Raw genomic sequence first — 20,773 nt, 5'->3', positions numbered from 1 at the left:
AGACCATGGCCTCCAGCAGTGGTCAACACCATGTATATTTGTGAGTGCTGCTCTGGGAGGAAGTCTAGAGCTTCCATCAGATCCACAAAGGGGCCCAGGTCCTCAGAATGTGCCAATCTCCTTACGACATCAGGGAGGGATCACCCTGACCACAGCCAACCCAACAGCCAGCTGACTGGCCAAGAACTCTCAGAACGCAGTGTGACAGTTTCCAGAAATCTTCCAGTACCCCCCACCCCTGCAGGAGGGCGGGGCTGGGGCTTTGCAGGGGAAGCTGTCATGCCTCTGCCTTTCCCTGTGGCCGAGGTGGCAGATGGGTGGGCGCAGGTGCTCCCGTGGTTCTGGCTGAGAACTTCACTGAGGAGATAGATATCTTGGGACCTCTCCTCCCCAGGCCAGCTGCAGACTCCAGCACATTTTAAAACCAGCTTCTACACCCGTCAGCCCCGGTGAAGTCCTTCATAAAAAATGTCCAATGGGAAGGCATCAAAGACGAGAGCCAAGGCTACCAATGTCACCAGGGACCTCGAGCCCTGCCCACTCAGCTCTGTACTGCCCCTGGCCCCAGTAGGAGACCCCATGCCAGGTTCTGCCCTGCTCGTCTATGCTGGCCAGGGACACCCACTTACCATGCAGGGGCCAGGGCCTGGCCTCTGCTCTGGTTCATCAGATGCGCTGTGGGGCCTGTGTCCAGCGACATCACGTCCTGGGGTCTTTGCCTTCTCTTGTGTATGCTGTGTTCCACTTGCTTAAGGAGGGGCTCTGCAGCCCCGGGCACAAACGGGGCCCCTCCTCCCCAGTGCCCTCCATTCTTTCTCCTAATCCCCTCTGAGCCCTTCCACCTCCCACCTTGGCACACCCACTGGCACACCTGCTTCTGGGATTTTCCATTCAGCTGTCTTTTCTGTTTGCTTTTAACGTGTTGAGTGACCATGTGATTGATTGTCCAAGCTGGGACCCCTGCTGGGTTAAAAGGGAATACTACGAACAATTAGTCGAGGACAGGAGGTGACTCTGGACTGCTTTTGGCACCCTGGTGTCCTAGTTACTGTCCTCCTGCTGACGGCAGTGCCCCCACCCCGCACCGTGTTGGGAGGTGGCTCACAGCCCTCTCTGCTACCTGGGCCCACGCTGAGGCCCCAGCCAGGGGCAGCCCAGCATCACTGCATGCCTTCCTATTCACAACGGAGGCTGTCAGACACCAGAAGGGCAGGGTTGGGGGCCGGGGAGTGAGTCAGCGTGCACAGCAGTGCCCCCACACCAAGGGTCAGGGCAGGGAGCACAATCTCCCCTCCAGCCTTTGCCCACCCAAGGGCCTGGGCCAGGCCAGGGGACAGACTGGCAGCCTGACACCACGTTCTGTAAGCAGCTCAGCCCTGCGACGGAAGTTAATGAGGAAGACAACAGAAAGGGGGACAGGAGAGCAGAAAGGGAAACCGTAGGCCAGGCAGCCAGGTGGGGGCCGGAGACCAGCGGAGAGGCAGATGGAAGGGCTATGTTGAGCACAAGTCCTTCTCCCTCCCTCTCCCCCTCTTTTGCCCACCATGACCTCAGGGTGGAATGTCTGCGAGGCACAGCACGTGGCGGGGGCACTGGAGGTCCCCCTGCCGTCTGCCAAGGCTTTGGGTTCCCCCATGAGAGTGTCATCTCTCTGAGCTAAGCATTGCTGGCTCCAGAACTCCACTGTAAAATGCAACATCACTTTGTGCGAGTGGTCAGCTCCCAACAGCTCTGCGTGCATTAGGGGATTCCATGTAGGCAGCTGACCCCTCCCAGTTCTGTTTGGCACACACTGTCCTTTCTGTGTCTGTTTGTGAAAGATAAAATTTACAAGCAGTAGGGCCAGTGTTGTGGCCCAGTGGGTAAAGCTGCTGCCTGCTAGGCTGCCATCCTATACAAGCAATGGTTGGAGTCCTGACTGCTCTGCTTCTGACTTAGTCCCTGGTAATGAGTCTGGGAAAGCAGTGGAAGGTGGCCTTTGTGCCTGGGCCTTTGCCACCCACGTGGGAGAACTGGATGGAGCTCCTGGCTTCTGGTTTCAGCCTGGCCCGGCCCTGGCTGCTGTGGTCATTTAGGGAGTGAACCAGTGGATGGAAGATTCTCTCTCGCTCTCTTTCTCTCTCTCTCCCTCTATCTTTCCCTCTCTCTCTTATTTGCCTTACAAATAAATAAAAGTGAATGTTAAATTATGAGTGGGAACACACATAAATCTTTAGCACTGTGGGAGTTGGAGTCCCTAGCTTGCTAAATGCCAGTTTCGCTTCTGTACTCTGGCTTGCTTGCTTGCCTGCTGTAACGCCATAACAGGCCTTATCCTGGACCAGGAAGGAGGCAGGCTGGGTCCTTGAGAACAAAGAAAGTAAGTTCTCCTGGAATTTATGACCTTCTGTCCCCCACCAGCTCCCCTGGAATTTATGGCCCAATGCTTCATGCCAGTGCCTCCCCAGCATCTCATCTACTATCTATTGACAGACGCTGATCCCCCACCAGCACCCTTCTGAAGATACAGAACAATTCCCAGCTCCCCCAGATTCCCCAGACCCTGCCCAGGCAGCATCCCCGCCTCTTCCAGGGTACCCAGTGCTCTGAACTTGCTCACCCTCACTTGGTTTTGCTCAACGCTTGCTCTATAATCAGCTCATTGTGCCTGCCCCTTGTCACTCAGAGCAGTGGCTATGAGATTCACCCACCTTGCCTGGGCTGCCCAAGAGCCCAGGGGCAGACCCCGGGTCCTCTGGCCCATTGAGTGGGACCTGCTTTCTCCTGGCATGCAGCTGAGCCTGCTAACTGCCCCCCTGTGGCCTGAGCTGAGCCTAAGCATCTGCTGGCTGCAGCTGCCCATGGGCAAAGGCTCAGAAGCATCTGCTAGGGCCTGAGCCCAGGCCACAGCACTCTGGGGGGTGATGGCTGAGCCCTAGGGTCCCAGAGCAGCTTCCGAATTTGCACCAAACAGCGAAGCCTGCAAGTGTGCATCTTTCCAGAAGAATGCCACCAGCGGGTCGGTTGATTAGCATATGATCTCACCATGACAGCCACTGCCCTGCCCCATCCCTGTCCCTCTCTCCTGTGTCACGTCTGTGACCCCCTGACTCTCCCCTGTCTCCACATAGCAACCAGAGCCAGAGCAGGGCTCCGCAGTGTTCTGTGCAAGCCCCCTGGTTGCCCCCAGGTTTGCCCAGGACAAACTCCAGGCTCTGAAATGGTCTGGAAGATCCTGCAGGATCTGTCCTGCCCTCCCCCTCCCCCTGCCACCTGCCACTCTCCCTTCCCTCAGAGCTCCCTGGGAGCCAAGCTGGGCCCTGCCCTGCCTTGAACCCCAGCTCCTCCATGTTCTTGCTCACCAGCCGTCCTCTCCCTTAGCTTTTAGAACCCAGGACAACAGGCATCCCCCAGCACTTAGCACAGGCCCTAGCAGGTGGCTACGCTTGTTTAGTGGAATAAGCGCGGGGTGATTGAAAACCTGCCTCCGTTTCCTAAAGGGGAAGCCCAGAACGCTGAAGAACCTCTCGGCCAGGGCCAGCAAAGCTGAGCGGGCTTGAGGGCGAGCTCACTCCCCGCTGGTGCAGTCGCTGGGGATGGGGAGGTGGCCTAGCTGAGAGCCCTGGGCAGAGAGGCCCAGAGACGACCCAAGCAAAGGGGATGGCGTGGTGGGAATGGGGGCTGCTCTGCTCTTGGGAGCCAGGGCCTCGGGGGCCCGGCATGGGAACCAGAGACCAACTGGGAGAACTGCATCAGGAGGGAAGCCTCAGACCCCTCAGAGCCACAGCTTTCCACCTTGGAGGGTGAAGCATGGGGGTCCAGGCCATAGACCCTGGGAAGAAGGGGCGCAGGAGGAGAGAGGCGTTCTTGAGGCTGACGATGGGAGACAAGCGCCTGTGGACTTGGCTGTCTCCCATGGCCCCCCTCTCTCCTCCCTGTGTGTCACTTAATGTTTGCAGTTAAGTATTTACAGATACGTTCCCATGGCAACTGGGGCCTCAAAGTTACTCTCACAATTCTGTTTTCTCAAATGTGTTTCTCTGGTGGATTGCACCGAATTTTCTGGAAGCTGGCCAGGCCCGGCAAGTCACACTCCCAGCCCTGTGCTCCAGTGTCTTCCCTTCCCCTCTTGGGCGGGCGGGCGGCGGGGGTGGGGTAGGGGTGGTGGTGGTGTGTGTGTGTGCAGATCTGATTCACACCCTCCTGTGATCTCATCCTGCAAAGCTTCCGTGGTTTGCTCAGGGCCTGGAGCTCCGTGCCTGCCACCTGGATCATCCAGCTTTTTGGATCCATTGCAAGCCCCTTCCCCTTCTCCTGGAAGCATTCTCCAACTTCCAGGGCCCGGGAGCCCAGGTCTCCCCTTGTTGTTGAAGGTGAAGGCTTCCCGTTTCACCTCTGACCCCTGGCACTGGCCAGGGCTGGATCTGTGGCAACCCAGCTGCTGTGGACATTTGCTGGTTGCTTGTTGCTTTAGTTCCCACACCCTGGTATTTTCCCACAGCACTGCCCATGGGGAAGGAGGGGGCCCCTTTCTTTTGCACTCAGCCATTCACTTCCCGAGTGCTGGCTCCGGGCCAGGCACCTAGCAAGGAACAAAGAGGGACCCTGCCTGCTTGGAGCTCATCTCTCAATGGGGAGAGGTGGAATGATGATTGAGAGAAGAACAGGATGGTAGCATGTGCCATGAATGCAATCAAACAGGGTAGAAATAAAACTAATGGAGTGTTAGGTTGGCAGTCAGGAGAGACCTCAGTAAGAGGGACACAGAGTCTGAGACAGCATCTAGGAGAGCAGTGCCTGTCAGAGAACAGCTAGTGCAAGGGCTGGAGCAGGGACACTCACAGAAAAGCCACGAGGCCAGGGAGCTAAAGCAAGGAATTCAGGGAGCAATTGTGGCAACAAAACCCTTGGATCTCTCTCTGAGGAAGGATGATAGAAGGCGCTGATGGGACCATGTGTGGAGAATGGGGTGTGGGGTGCAGGTAGAGGCAGGAGCAGTCCTGGTCAGGGAGACAGGAGGCTCTAAGGAGGACAGCAGGAGAGGGCTGACGAGGATAAGGACTCCAACCTGTGATTCCAGGGGGTTCCATGCCCCAGCCAGAAAGGGGACCCATCGCTGCCTGGTCCCTTCTTTCCATCCCCTACTGGACCTATACCACAAGAAGGCAGAGATGGGAGGGGCAGGGTTTGCTATGGTCCCCCAGTGCCAGGGTCAGCACCTCCAGGCCAAGGTCTGCCCCCACCAGCAGGAACACTCCTGCCCAAGACACCTGCAGAGCCCTGAGGACAGCCACCTGCCCCCACCCCCACACTGTGACTGCTGGGGACTGCTGCATACATGGCAGGTGTGGGGCCAGGTAGGTCCCCCAGAACTCAGCCTTCCTCTGGGGGACAGCGGCTCCTGCTCCCTGCTGCCCCTCCTCCCATTCCATGCACCCTCAGAGCCCCCACCCTGCTAGGACTGGCTAGGAGCAGAAAGGCGCCAACTCTGCTAACGGGTCCTTGAGTGGCCGCATCATGGTTATAAATGACGTAAGTCACCGGCCTTTAATTGATGTTGGAGCTGCAATATTGAGGACACAGCACGGAAGCCACGGGCCTCTTGTTGCCGTGTCCTGGAGCACAGAAGTCTCCAGCATCATCATGTGCCTCCCACCGGCCCTTTCTCCCTCGACCGCTGTTCTCACCAATGCTGCCCACACCTCCCGCCTGCTCTGAGCCTGGGCCAGCACAGGAGGTGCACCACAGGAGGGGAGGCAGAGGTCACCCCAACTCCGGGCAATCTCCAAGCTCAGGTGACACCAAGAGCCACACAGCACTCCCATCACCTTGGTTTGGCATTGGGATGTATGTTGGCTTTCAGAGAGCAAGTTGGATGCTTAGGGGAATTTGAGCCACTTAGGCAAAGTCCCCAGAACACACTACAAGTATCTGATGCCCACCGGCCCCCATCACGGTGGGGACAGATGAGGCTACCTCTTAGGGTGCCTCCCTCCTCAGAGCCTCTGCCCCCTTTTCCCTGGCTAAGTCCCTGGGCAGAGCAAACCTCCTACGGTGTAGACCCACAGGACTGTAGCCCCTAAAGCACCTCCTTTAAGGATCCAAAAGGCTTCCCACCACTTCTGTCTCCAGAGCACTGTGGCAGTGACAGGCTCACAGCCCCCGGAAACCTCCTCTGACAAGGGGCCCAAAGGAAGACTGAGGTGAGGACGCCTGTGAGGGGGACAGGAGTCAGTGAGTGCCATGTCTGAAGGTGCGGAGGTGACACCCGGGCTGCAGGCTTTCCTGGAGGGGAGTGACTGGGACTGCAGATGAAGGAGTTTGGGGTGGCTCCTGGAGCAGGGGGGCTGTGAAGCTCAGAGGCGTTGCCAGTGGTGTGAGCCCTGGGGAGGACCAGCCCTGCCTCCTGGTCCCTTTTCCTGCGAGCTGTCTGAGCCACAAGCGGCACCAGGCTGTCTGAGGGAGAGGGCACCCCAGCCAGGCCAGGGCAAAGCTGGAGGAGTTGGGAGCAGGGGGAGGGAGAGGCTCCTCCTGCGGGTACTGGGGGGGTCCTTGGAGAAAGCTGAACAGGCAGAGAACGGAGGGCGGAAAGGAAAAGCCGTTCCGTTGTCGTGGTCTTCAGCACTCCCTCCAGCTCTCATTTGAGCCCTGGAGGGCAGGCTCAGCTGGAGGCTGGTGGCAGAGGCACGGCTGTGCCCGCCCGTTTCGTGCCTAGCCTCCGGAGCCTCCTGAGTCCCCCAGACAATGGGGGCGGGGCGACGGCAGCCCTGCTCCGACGGAGCTGCGTTCTCGCCTCCTACTCTCTGGAGCCCCCTGCAAGGCAGCTCTGCAACCGGGAGCGATTAGCATTTGAAATCCAGGCGGAGGACTCCTTCCTCCACTCCCCACCCCTCACTTCCTCCAAAAAAGGAAAACAGTCGTTGAAATTGAAAAATGGTGCTCAGTGAAGGGTTTAAAGACATTTTGAATTTAAAATATATTTTAAAGGTCATTTTCGGCAGTAATTATGTTATAATGGCGGGGCTCTTAGCAAAAAGCGGAGTCCCGCAGTAGCATGAGACCAAATGGGAAGCAGCCACAGCTCGCGCCTCCCGCAGCCTTCAGAACTGGCGGGAGCAGGAGGGGAGGATGGCAAACTTCTCTTCCAGAGCCAGCGTCATGGTCACCTCTGGGTCCCCAGGAACAGTTCAACTTGGCTCTGGCATGGAATGGTCCCCCCAAGACCTCTCTCCTAGGCTTGCCACTGGTGGGCTTTTGGGGACTCTCAGGATCCTGATGGGACACCCCCTCCTGCCATGTCCTTTCTTTCTCCTTCCAGACATGGCCCTTTGGGCTCCTGCTGGCTGCACAACACATCCTGGGCCAGCTCACTAGGGGAAGGCTCACTGGGAGGAAGCTCCCCTGGCCCCTCAGTGAGTGCCACCTTCCAAGGGACCTCACACCCTGCCCACTCAGCTCTGAGCTCCCACGGCCCCAGTAGGAGACAGCATGTCAGGTACCACCCTGCTCTTCTACGCTGGCCAGGGACACCCACTTACCCAGCCACCCAGCCTCATGCCCCAGCTCACTCTGAGATCACAGTGGTTCCCAAGTCTCTGTCATCTCCCCCAGCTGCTCGCAAGCCACCAGCTTGACAGAGTCATTCTGCAACTTTACCAAAGCTTTGTCTTCAACACTGCCAGGCTGCCAACTTTTGGAGCCCAACCTGTTCACCTTTGAAAAACCTGGACCTTCGTCCATTTCCGGCTCCACGGACCATGGCTCAGGGTTAGCAACCCGCCCACTTGGATTTTACCCTGATTCCTTCGGAGCTGGCTGGGAGACTGACACTCTATATTCTTCCAGCAGGTGGAAGACATGAGCATACTTTTGGAACCTCAACATTTTCTGTCCTATATCCCAACTAACAACCTTGACACCCCGGCCCACTTGCGCCCTCTCTGTGAGCACATCCTTTCTTTGCAGGAAGCTCACGAGCACAGGAAGCCATGAACCTACAACAGACACAGAAGTGCTGCTGTGAGTCTGACTGGGGGTGTTCCAGAAATGGTAGCTAGGCCCCTGGGTGCCATGAGAAGGCAAGCTCTCAGGCCTGGGGTGGGGGGCAAAGAGGGGACAGACGGCAGGGCCCAGGGAGTGACTGGGGCTATTGGAAGAGCCCCAAAGGCCCATCAAGGGTGTTGGAAGTAACCGGAGAGGGCTTTATGCAGGAGGTGCGTGGGGCTTGGGTGCAGGGACACAGCAACAGAATACAGAACCAGGAACATCAAAGAATAAAGAAATAAGCTGCGGCTTAGGTGTCCCTCAAGCCATGGCACAGGGGAGAGGTGGGTCTGCTCCTGAGGCTGCTACCAGGTCAGCCAAACACTGGCTGTGGGGTGAGGAGGGGAACACAGGACCGGACACCCACCTTTAGCCACTCTGCCACTGCGGCCTTCCTTTCAGAGCAGCAGCCAACTTGGTGGTGGCCCTGCCCATGGTCCTAGGGGACCAGTCTCTGCGGGAGACCAGTATGTATGGCCTAGGAGGGAGGACTGGTCAGGTTGCACGGTGCAGGGGTCGGGGGCTGGTGCCCCGCAGAGTCAACCAGGTCCCCCAGGAGGGAGCATAGCAGTGGTGGTGGTTGGGGTCGGGGGAGGGATGTACAGCTCAGGACTGAGCCCTGCAGGGGCTGAAGGGTGGAGCAGGGGCAGAAAGGAGGGAGGGAATGAACTAGAAAAATGCCCAGGAGAAGCACAACACCAGGCTACAGTGTTATTAAAGGAAAGCATCTTAAAAATGTGAGCCATTAATAACAGGCTGACGCCACGTCGGGGTAATTTATTCAAATTGTGGGGCCAGGATGGAGGAGCAGATGTTTCTGAGCTGCTGGTGTCACTGAATGAGTTCCAGGGGAGGTGGGGGTGTGCGTGGGGGGCTGAGCACCCCCACACTTCCTTCGCCCCTTGTAGGAAGGTCTCTTGTCCCACCGCCCCTGGGAGACCCCACCCCAGACTGATGGAAGGGAGGAGGGCTCTGGAGGCTGAGGACAGCTAATTGTGTTCAACAAGTATGGAGAGAGCAAACTAGGGTTGGGGCCGGGCAGGCAGGTCCACTGCCCCGGAGTGTCAGTGCCCCCATCCTGGCCTGTGCTGGCTGATGGCACTGCTGTCCAGCCCTGGAGGAACTCCAACTCCTGCACCAAGTCATCCGCGCTGGCAGGCAGAGAACCTGGGGACCTCAGGGACCTGGGCGCCTTCCCAAGGGGCGCCGTCACCAGCTGGCCACCCCAGAAAGTGAACCCTGGGTCTCAGCTGCCTCGGTTGTACAATGGAGCCATAACACCTAAGTCACAGAGTATGAGACAGAAAAACCATGGTGACTGAGGGAGGCCCTGGCCCGAGCCCACGCCAGGAGGCTGCTGAGGTCAACTTGGAGCTTCGATCGGACGTCTTTCCAGTCTTCTAGTTGTTCCACTGGGTCACCCAGGTCCCCAACCAGACTGTCCATCCCCTTCCTCTCTGCAGGTGAGGCGTGCCACCGCGGGTCGTCCCTCAGTGCCGACAGGGCAGCTGGTGTTGGGACTGCACGTGAGGACTCTTGTGGCTTTCTTCCCCGCTGGGTAAGGGGCACCAAGGCTTGCACAGCCTCTCCCAGGGGCTCAGCTCAGTCCCTTGGGTGTTGGCCCAGTCAGGGACTCAGGCTCAGAGTCTGGCACAAGTCTCAGGGTTTCTCAGAAGCTTCTAGGACAGAACCCTGCAAACAGGTGGGCCCTGGCCGCCTGCCAAGACCTGGGGGTGGGAACTTCTGTATAGGAGAGCTCTCCTTCCTGATGCCGCCTTTCTGACCCAGCCAGCATCGCCCTCCACCTGGCTTGTGAGTGACGTCATGGTGGACCTGTCCATCTTCACTTCTTACTGCCTACGCTCCCAGCCTCCAGCCAAGGACAGGGAACACGGAGGGGATCCAGGCGCCTACTTGGTCCGTGACCATGGATGGCCCCCATGGCATGCTGTGGTGAGTGGTGGGTGGATAAAAGGAGCTAGTCCAAGGCAGACACTCTTCCCACGGGCCCAGCCCTCATGGCGCCACCATGAGTCGCAGGAGCGGAACAAGGAAGCGCTCCTGTCCCCAAGAGGCCTGACCTGAAATGACACCACTAGAGTGACGTTCTGCTAGGAAAAGTTGCTTAAGCAAAGTTCACCTTGAGGGGACAGCATCGATGCATGCATGCCCAGGAGAGGGCAGAGGGTTGCCTTTGCCACTTTCAAGGTGTGGCCACCCCTGGACATGGAGACAGGTGGGGGGTGGTTGTGAGACTGAGGTGCCCGTGAGGACCTCCTCAAGAAGCGATGAGAGAAGGGCAGTTGTGCAGGTGGTGGAGGGATGGGGGGGGGTAGGGGGCGGGGAGGGGAGGGGCATGGCTCCCACTCCCAGCCTGTGATCCTCCAGGGGCTCCCTGCCGGATCGGCTGTGAGGGTCAGCGGCAGCTGCCCGCCCTGTGCCTCTGCTCCCAGCAAATTGGACCTGCTCATAGCTCAAGGTTCATTTCCAGTGAAGGAGAAAGTGCAGCCCCACACACACGGGGCAATCAGCGCGCTCTGTGATGAATGGAGCCCGTGTCACTCAGCGAAAATGAATATTTCTTTGCGATAATGGCCAGATGGTAGCAACTCTCCGATCCAAATTAAAACATGCATGATAAATGCCAGGAAAACAGAGGAAGACAAAACCCCAACCTGGAGTGAATTCTCTCTATAAATCTTCGCCCCCCCCCCATACCCCCTACCACAGCAGCCCTGCTAATAGCCATTAAATTATTAAGATGTGCTGCAAGGAGAATGCCAATGTCAGTGGTACCGGCCCCGCTGCCCACCCCCGGGCCTTCCTATGGGACTGCTTTTAGACTGGGCATTCCAGCAGGTTCCCATGAGGAGATAGGGTGGGACACCGGCCTGGTGGTGCACACAGCGTCCAGCCTGGCTCGGCGGCAGGCCAGCTTTGTCAGCCCTCTGGAAGCTACTGTCTCCATAGAAAAACACGAAACTAACATCTACCACCTGACACTGCGGCTCTGATGGAGGGCCGGCGGGTGGTCCTGGGTTGGGTGGTGAGGTCTGAAGGTGGTTGGGTCCTGGGTTGGGTGGCTGTAAGGTCTGAAGGTGGGAGGCGCAGCCTGGGGTTCATATTTTAGAGTGACCAAGGGGCTCCTGAAGTTAAAGCCAAACTCCTGAGGTCCTTGCCCCTCTCATCAGTTTTGCCGACTCCCTGTCCCTCCTGCCTGCAGGGGGCTGTCTTCCCAGGCCCCGCATCTGTTGATCATCATCCTCTTTCATAGGCCCCAGGCCTCCCTATCATCATCTGGGACCCCTCAAATCTCCTTGAACCACTTTCCTTGGACAGACTCTAGGCCAGCGGGGGCTACGTTCCTTGTCTTATCTGCTCTCAGCCTGAAATTCCCTCCAACAGGGAGCACCCAACTGCTCCAGCTTGCATGGCCTCTGCTCCCCGATCTGAGGCTTGCTCTAGCTCCACAATGCTGCCCACTGTTCCCTGCTGCCTGTGATGTCTCTGGGGCCCACACTTAGCAGAGACCTGAAGATGTCCTGCCCCTTTGTACACCATCTTCTGGGGGTCCATCAGCTCTCCTGCAGCCGGGACTGACCCTCTTCACTTGAATGCCACTTGCAATGGGCCTCAAGCCTCTGCAGACATGTAGGCCAGTTACCTGGTATCAGGATGTGGTGTCCAGGATGTCAGCATCACTGGTGTGTCTCTGGGTTGGGCCCCTGCTCATCTCTAGGCCTCTGAAAGCTCCCTCCCCTTGGGAGGCCCCAGACGGACAAGGCCCTGATGATGCAGGCTGGCTCTCCTCCACCTGGGCAGCTCCAGCCTCAGACCCTGTCCCCCAGAGGCATGGAGGATGGGCAAGAGGAGCTGAAGTCCATGGCCAGGCTCATGCTCTGGGGATCTGATGGTCGGCACTGATACTGGAGGACTTCCCCTGGGAACCAGCACCTGGCGCAGACCTGCCATGGAGGTCTGCCTGGGACTGTGGCCTGAATGCTGATGTGGGCAGTGTGGTCCTGGAGAAATCACCTCTCCTCTGCCATACAGCTAGGCCAGCCAGGGTGGCTGCAGGTGCTCACACAGGAGGTGCTGGCTGACTTCATGGGCGCATCAGGGCTCCAGTGGCTCTTCCGGAGCCCTAGCCACTGCTGCCACAGGCTCGACTAGTCCCCATGTGCCTGGCTCTGGGCCAGCTGGGGAAGGCGCAGGCCCCTCCAGCAGACAGGGCTTGTCTGATCGGGAAGACTGGGAAGGAAGGAACACAACCGGACAAACAGGACTCTGGGCCAGGCCTGTTCAGCTTGGGCTGCAGCATGGGAAGGAACGGGATTCCCCAGATTCAGACACTGCTGCTGTGTAGGGGTGCAGCTGCCCACACCATGGGATTCTGGGAGCAATGAGACCCATGTTGCCATGAAACTCGGTCTTCCTATTCCAGAAAGTGGACACTCCTCCCCGGCCCGGCCAACTCTTCTCATCACTTGCGAATCTCAAGGATGCCACGTATTTGCCTTGCTTGTCTCTGGTTTCATGCCTTTGACCGTAACACAGCCCTTGTCTCTGGTTTTATGCCTTTGCCTATAACATAGCCCAGATGCTTGCTCCCAGTAAACCTGTCGTCCCCTGCCCTAACACCTACCCATCACCAACTCCAGGAAGCCTTCCTTATTCTGCCTCATTTTAGTAGTTCATATGCTCAGGACAACTGTGGACCTGGCCTGTTAGCTGATCAAGCGTTGTTAGAGTCCTCACTCCTGCCACCTCCTCTCTTTTTCCCACGGAGTGGACTCTATAAAAAATAAAACGTCAATGGCCACAGTTCACCCACTGCATCCCCCCGCAGCTCTGAGGGGATCACTGCCCACTTTGCAATGGAGGATGCAGCTCTGAGGGCAAGGTGGCATGGTGGGACAGCAGGGAATGTGGACCCAGAGTGACCTGTGAAGCTGAGCCCTGTCCCTCACCTCGCTCCTCTGTGCACCTGTCTGGCATCCCTGGACTCTTCCTCACACACCACTTCTCTCACGCCATCAAAAGCTGTGGACGGTGTCCCTCTGCCTACATGCAACTGTGTAAAGTAGCTTCTGGAAGTCAGTGCTTCTAATCCTGCCTCTTGGGGGTCCCCCAAGCTTGCCCTGGGTCAGGTCTCTTTCCCACCTGGGAAGCTCTACTCTTGGAGCTCCTGCCCTCTGAGGCCAGGCGCTGCGGCCCCTTCTTATCTCTTGTCCATGTGCTGCCTCTCTTCTGTCCCCATCCACCCACCACAGTCCTCACTCCATGCCCGTGTGTTCCCTGGGCTCTTCCCACTGGGGTGGCAGACACCAGGAAGATCAGGGCTCACTCACAGGTGCACTGGGAACCACCTGACCCAAAGGACCACCCAGGAACCATCTCCTCTCTCTCATCTCCCCAGGAAGTGGGCATTGTCCACTCCCAGGCTCGCCCAGTACCCGGGATGCGAGGCCGTGGCGGTGCTGATACAGTGAGACACGAGAGGCCGTGGTCCCCTCTCTCTGTCATTCCTATTCCCGGGCACACAAGCACGAGGCAGCTTTTAAATATCATCCAGAAGCCCATTTGCTATGATTAATATCCCATTTCCCCTGGAACAATCCTTTGCTAAATTAGCCGGGGGCCAGAGGGAATTGGTCAGGGAGCTGCAAGTCTCCACTTAACTTTCCGAATGGATTAAGAAAACTTCAAAAACAAAATTCAGATCAATCAACACTCCCTCCCCCAGCTGAAAGCCAGAGTCCATCTGAATTCAGCAGGTTTGCAGTTAATTATATTTTCACACCTATGGCAGGAGTTACAGATGTATTTATAATGTGTGTCTGCCCAGGAGCCTCCACAGCCCCCTGGGACCCTTCCCCGCCAGCCACTTCCTACCTGGCCCCAAAGACCTTCTATCTTGGCAAAGCTGCTGTTTCAGGCCCGTTCTGTGTACTAGAGAGGCTGCTTGCATTCAGGAAATTTCTTTTTAAACGAGACTTGGGAGGGGCTGGCATTGTGGTGCAGCAGGCTAAGCTGCAGCCTATGACATCGGCATCCCATATGGATGCTGTTTCCAGTCCAGCCTGCTCTGCTTCCATCCAGCTCCCTGCTAATGTGCTGGGAAAGCAGCTGAAGATGGCCCAGGTGCTTGGGTCCCTGCCACCCATGGGAGACTTGGGTGGAATCCTGGCTTTGGCCTGACCCAATCCTGGCCATTGTGGCCATTTGGGGGAGTAAACCAGCAGATAGAAGATCTCTGTCTCTCCTTTTCTCTGTCATTTTACCTTTCAAATAAATAAAATAAACTGGAAGAAACAGGGATTATTAAGAAGTAACACCCCACCCCCGCAAGGGAGCATGCACCATGAGCTACAGAACCTAACAGGTGGAAATGCTTAAACACAAATGCAAGGGATTGTAGTGAGATGCATGTTACAGCTTCCTGATCATCAGGGAAGCGGTGCCCTGGATGGGCATCTTGGCCTGGCCGTGAGGATCTTTCAGCCCTTGCACACCTGGTACCTAACCTTCCCACAGCCCATGGGTCCCATAGCAACCCCAGCCTTCTCCTGAGCACCTAGCAGACCTCGAGCTTACCACAGCACGGTCTTCCCTTGCATACTGGCACTGAGTGAGTCTGCAGCAGGTGTACAGAGGGCCTACTGGAACACGGGCTTGGGGCTGGTTACTGCCCAAAGGAAAGCATTGCCATCTCCAGCTGAGAGCGCTTGGTGGAGCAGCTTTGCTTCTCGAGAATGTTTAGAATCGGAAGGAGCTGGGGACAGGAGTCTTGCGCAATGGTTACATCGCTGCCTGGGGTGACTTATCTCCTACTAGAGGCCCTGGGTTTCAGTCCTGCCTCTGCTTCTGATCCAGGTTCTCCCTAAAGCACATCCTGGGAGGCAGCAGGTGATGGCTCAGGCTCTTGGGTCCCTGCCACCCTGTGGGAGACCAGGATGGACTTCCCAGCTCTCGACTTCTGTGTGGCCCAGCCCTGGCTGTTGTGAGCATTTGAGGAGAGAACCAGTGGCTGGGAGATCTCTCTCTCCCTCCCTTCCTGAAGGGGCTGGTGAGAGGCGCACTCCTGGAATTGGAGGGTGGCACATGGATCCTGGAGCTTCTCTAGGCCTAGGGGACCCGACCCCATGTCTTGGCCAGCAGGGCGTTGGCTGTCTCCAACAGGAGACTGGCTCCCTGAGCAAAGACACTCTCCAGCTGTGGGGAGGGAGGCTGGTGTTGGAGCAGGACTGGTGGGGGCAACAGGGAGATGCGCCCCCAGGGAACCTGCACGCACGCACGCACACACACACACAGACCCGCACATGGACCATGCCAACAGTTGTTTTCAGGGGCTTCTGTGGGAACCCAGACATCATGGGGGTGGAGGAGGGAGGGTCATTTTCTACTCCAAGGTGCACCCCTTCTCCTTCAGCAGCTGTTTTGGGGTCCCAGTCACTGCACGCCTCACCTGGACTCCCAGGCAGAGCACAAATCAGGAGCCCCAACTTGGCCAAAAGGATGTGGGGGAGCAGGAGTGGTGCTTTGTGCCTGATGACCCAGTAGGGCCTCAGGTTGGGCTCCGGTGCTGTGGCTCTGGCCCTCTGCACCCCCAGGGCTTTCTGTCCACCTAGAACTTTTTCCCTAAGTCAACTGTTGCCTTTTAAGACGAAAATGGACACTTCTGGATATTGAATTTCCCATAAAGTGGGACCCACAGGCGTGTGCATTTCCTCTAAACACTAGCTGTCCTGGCTGAGTAGCTGCAGGGGTCTGGGCCAGAGGCACCCAGCCTGCAGAGGGCAGCAGTTGAGGCCCTGGGGCCCCAGGACTTTGGCAGAGGTGTGCAGCTGGCCCTACCAGGGCCCATACCCCTCAGCCGGTCAGCAATAGTCCCTGAAAGTCCTCGCCGACAGCTCGCTGTCTGTGTCTGTTTAGACATAAAATGATGCTCGGAGGAGAAACGAGGGACTTAATAGGATTTAAAAAGCCGCAGGACCCGATGGGGCTACAGATGGTGGAGGGCGGGGCGGACAGGATCTGCCACGGTTTATGGCGGGGAACGCGGCCTCGGGGAGGGCCTGGGAGCCGCGTCACAAGCACAGTGTCCAACCTCATTAGCCCGCCCAGCGGGACTCTGCCGCCACGCCAGTGCCGGTGCTGCGCTGGGCCGGGGGGGCAGCCAAGGGCGGCCAGAGCCTGGCTTGGCTCAGCGACTCGGCAGGCGGCCGCCCGGGGGGTCTCGAAGTGGACGTGAGACGCCGCACAGACTCACCACCTGACCCCTGCCCTGCCATGCCATGCGGGTCTCAGGACCCGCGGAGAGAAGAAACGCAGGCTCCCAGCTGGAGAAGTGGGGGAGGAACTGGAAGCTGGCATGGGGTTGTCCCGCCCCGGCCATTCTTCAGGACTGGAGGCAGTTGGGAGTTCCTTTATCCTCTGGAAGCTTCCCGTGACCACCTGCACAGAGCCCCTCTCCCCAGCCTATTCTGCCGCAGAGAATACTCTTGCCAGGCCCCTGTGATGTGCCTGTGGCTGCCAGGCCTGGGACCCTGGGGCTGGGAGGCCCATGGTGGCCTGCCCTGGAAGCACCCCCCACAATGCTGTTCGTGCTCCCTCTGGAGGGGCTCCTGGGTGCCCCTGTGTCCTTGTAGACCGTGTACTAATGCCGGGGCTGCTCACCGCAGGGCCCTCCTGGGCTTGGCCTCTGTGTGGCTTCACGTGTGGCTCAGGAGAAAGAAGAGACCATGGCACACATGGCATAGATGGGGACAGGGACAGAGAGTCCTGGGAAAGAAGTGGCCCCTTGCTCCCCAGCCATCATCTTGCTGGGTATTTTCTGTCACTGTGCTGGTGAGGTGAACCTGAGGGGCCGGGTCTGTGCCCACCCCCAGCCACTCTGTCCCTGGGGAGGACGCTGGTTTCCTGCCCGCCTTTGGTGTGTGTGGCTCTGCTACCTCTGTCAGCGGAGTGGGGAGGAAGCTGCACTGGGGAGGGTGTTCGTGGCAGAAGGTGTGTGAGGCTCACGTTGGCCACACCTCACCGTGATGGTTGCTGGGAAAAGTCTGGTGGCGGCACAGGACCTTCTGGGGCCAGGAAGAGAGCACCTAGGCTCAGCCACCAGGCTCCCCCTGCCTGGCCACTGACCTGCTTGGACATCCAGTTGAGTCCAGTGGGTTCCTAGGCCAATTCAGGGCCTCTCCTCTCCACACCTAACTCCCTGAAAGGAACCTGGTGTGGTGTGGTGTGGACACTTGGCCTGTCTCCCGCCACGCTAGGTCTAGGCAAGGCTGCAAGCTGTACACTGTGGGCCCCTGTGGAGACCAGACTCAGACCTTGAACGTGGATCAGCACCAGGGGGCAGCGCTGGGTCTACCTGCAGAGGACAAGGACGCCAAGCGCACGCCCTAGGGAGCAGTAAGGGCTTCAGAGGCAGCGGCTGCTGTGGCCAGGGCCTGCCTCTCTCCCCTGGTGAAGGGATCAGCTTGCTTATTTTGGGGGTGAATCCAAGTTGAAACACAGCTTGCCCAGGGTGCTGTGTGGGAATTAAGTGGATCCTGCATGCAGAGGGGTGGCGCCTGGGGAGGCTCACTCCTGTGGTCTTCCCCCGCCTGATGGGCCCGGCTCCTGGTGGTGGGAGCAGGGCCTCCCTCCCCCTCTTCCTGCTCAGGAACAGGATGGTTGTGAAGTCCTCTCTTGGTCTGGGGTCCTCTCTCCCCCTACACCAGGGTCAGGGGCTCCTGCTCTGATGGACACAGGCCCAAGACCTCGACCTTAGGATCAAGGCTCCATTTTCACTTTGTGTCCTCCCTAGCTTGCCAAGTCTGTACCTATGAGTCTGATTGCCACCACTTCCAGGAAGCCCTCCCCACTTGCTGTGGGCAGTGAGCGCTCTCTTCTCTGATCTGCTCCAGTGCCGTTCTCTCAAGTCTCACGAGCAGGCCCAGGAGCTCCCTGTCCAGCCTGACCCTGCCTCTGTCACCTAGTGCCCTGCTTCTCTATTCTTGGTCACCTTATAAATGGACCCAGAGGCCTCACATGCACCTATGGTACCTTCCCACTGTCCCCCATGCTGGGAATCAGAGACTGCAGAGACCAGGTGGCTGGCAGGCAGGAGTTAGAGTTCCAGCTCTGCCAATTTCTAGCTGTGTGCCCTGGAACAAATTACCTAGCCCCTCTGTGCCTTGGTTTGTACCTTTAAGTGGGGTCAACAGCACCCTGTCCTCAAGGTTCCTGTGTGGATGAAGCAGATTTGTCCAGGTCCCCAGCCCTCAGTCAGCGCTGTAAAGAGCCGCCTTCCCAGGCGATGCTCCTCTGACTAAGCCCAGGGGAAGAGAGGAGGTCCAGCGAGGCTCCCAGCAGGGACGGGCTAGGGAGGGACCGCCAGTCTGCACGCGCGCTTGGCTGCCCTAGCCTGCAGCCAGGCAGCCGCTCTCCCATTCCCAACACCCGTGTCTCTGCTGCAGACTGCCTTCCCCCAAGAGGGAGGGGGCTAAGCTCACACCAGAGCAGAAGCAGAGCGGCCTCCAGCCTCGGCCACGGAGCCCTGGGCTGCAGGGGCCAGAGTCCAGGGAGTTAAGAAGCCACCACGTCGCACAACAACCTCCCGTCAGCGCTCCAGTCACGTCTGTCTGTCCCCAGACCTCGCTCTCCACTGTGCGTGGGCTGATGTGACCAGGGGGTGTTCTAGAAACCCAGGATGTGCCTGTACCCTGGGCGGCGGCCTCCCCATGGGGGAGAAAATCTACTTCCTTGTGCTGTTTGCTAGCACTCAGGTGCACCTGGAGGGCAGCTGAGGGTCCGAGGGCCACATGTACCCCATGTCCTCGGGGGCTGTGGGGAGCTGTGGAACCCAAGAGCAGAGTTCTGGAGCTGGGAGGGGGAGAGGGGCTCCCTGGCCACCTCCTTGTTCCCTCTGGGGCCGCTTCTTGTCTTCTCTGCCTGCTTCCCCCAACTTGCCTCGGTCTTCCCCTCACCCCACTTCTTCAAGGCCTTGCTCCCTGTCCAGCTCTGACCCTTCTCCCCTCTGCCCTCTGCCTCTCTCGCTTCTGTCTTTGCTCTCTTCCTCCCCTGTTGCCCATCTCACTCCCATCCCTTCCTCCTCTTACTTCTCCTCGTTCCCATTTCTTTAATTTTATTTAATGTTCACCTCCTCCCATCCCCTTCCCCAGAAGACATATTTAATGGCTATTAAATTATTTTAAACCAACTTTCTTAAACAAGAGCAAGTGAGAGAGAGAGACTGGTGAGAGTGCTGAGTCAGGGCCATCGTGCTGTTTAATATTGAATATGCAATTAATAGATAGATGTTTAGGTTTGGCTCTCTTCCCCCCCTTTCTGCTGCAGGAAGAATAAAAGAGCTGATTAATCGGGTTCGGGGCGAGTGTCGGCGGCAGGAGATATATGGGAGAAAGGAGATGAGCTAGCAACTTGGACCGCGGAGCTCGGGCATCCCAGGCAACTGGAGGGAGAGAGGGGTTTGCAGCCGAGCTTACCGAGGCCTCGCCAGCAGAGGGCTTTGCAACCTCGCAGGTTCTGGAGGAAACGGGCTGGATGCTGACCTGCCTGCTGCCCTCTGAGGCCTCGTCCATGCCACTCCTACTTCTTCCCAGATGTGGTTCTCCCTGCCTCAAAGGCCACAAGTGCCACCTCTTGCAAGGCCTTTGGCTGCCGCTGTCCTGGGTGTCCCTACTCTGGAACCTCTTGTCCGAGCTACCTACCTGCCCACGAGTGCTTTCCCTCTGTCACTGCGTCCCGGCCGTGCTGCCTGAACAGGGGCTGCAGGTGAGTTGCTGTGTGCCTGGGTGGTCCCGGGACCCTGGCCCTCTGGGCCTACTTGCTGGAGACGGTCTCCGGGAGATGTTCTTCACTAACTAACTGGACACCTAACTAACTAACCCCTCAACCAGCTGGACTTTGACTCTCGGGGAGGTGCCTCTATGCCCTGGCCCAAGCCAGGTCAGGAAGGGGCCTGAGCCTCAGAGGCCTTGTTGGGGCCCAGAGGGCGGCAGCCTGGGCTGGAGGGCACAGGGTGTGTTGTGGGAGGGCCCAGCCAGCCTGTGGTCACCGTCACCCCAGGACAGCTGACTCTCCAAGTTTGCAAGTGGATTTTGCCTATTGTACCCTTTGTCCTTCATTTCCTGGTAAACTCTCTGGGAGGAGGGAGGGTAGAGAGAGAGAAATTTCTCAGTGCCTGGCTAGCTAATGGGCAGGAAAGGTCAAGGGGCAAGAGGGCTCTGCGTCTGCAGGGGTGTTGGGTGGGGGGTGGACCTGGCACCAGGCCAGAGTCCAAGGTGGTAAGGGGCTGGGTGGGGGAAGCAAGAGTTCCTGGCCCAGAGGCAGAGGACAGCTGGGACAGGCTGGCCAGTCCTGCTCCTGGGCCTTCACTCTGGGTCCTCCAGCCCTGCCTGGGGGCAGGGGAGGCTGGGCGAGCACCCTGGTGGCCATAAGTGGTGATTAGCACTGTCTCAGGGAAGGCTGCAGCGCCTTGCCACCTGTCTCCACTGCCTAACGGGCTGCTCGCTCAGATTTTCCTAAACTTCTCGCAGGCAGCTCCTCCTTCCTGGGCGAGTGGTGGCCCAGGTCTCCCTGGAGGCAGCAGCCGCCTTCCCTCTGTCCCCCCCACCCCACCCCCAGGGTGCCCTTGGGAACAGCCAGCTCACCCCCTCCAGCCACCCCCCTCAGGATCATCTCCCTATCAGGGTCTCAGTTTGGCCAGCAGCCCCAAAGTGGCTGAGCGCACAGCGCCGAGCTG

The 20,773-nt window shown here is 58.3% G+C and overlaps 1 protein-coding gene across 50 annotated transcripts in view; it reads right to left on the bottom strand.

Moving 5' to 3' along the window:
- The window catches only part of CELF4 (CUGBP Elav-like family member 4), a 271,412-nt gene that overhangs the window by 42,690 nt on the left and 207,949 nt on the right, over positions 1 to 20,773 (bottom strand). The window lies entirely within an intron of this gene.

Source organism: Oryctolagus cuniculus, chromosome 10, assembly GCF_964237555.1.
Source record: "Oryctolagus cuniculus chromosome 10, mOryCun1.1, whole genome shotgun sequence".
Classification (NCBI taxonomy): Eukaryota; Metazoa; Chordata; class Mammalia; order Lagomorpha; family Leporidae; genus Oryctolagus; species Oryctolagus cuniculus.
The sequence above is the reverse complement of the archived record's forward strand: the minus strand, read 5'-3'. Positions and strand labels throughout refer to the sequence as shown.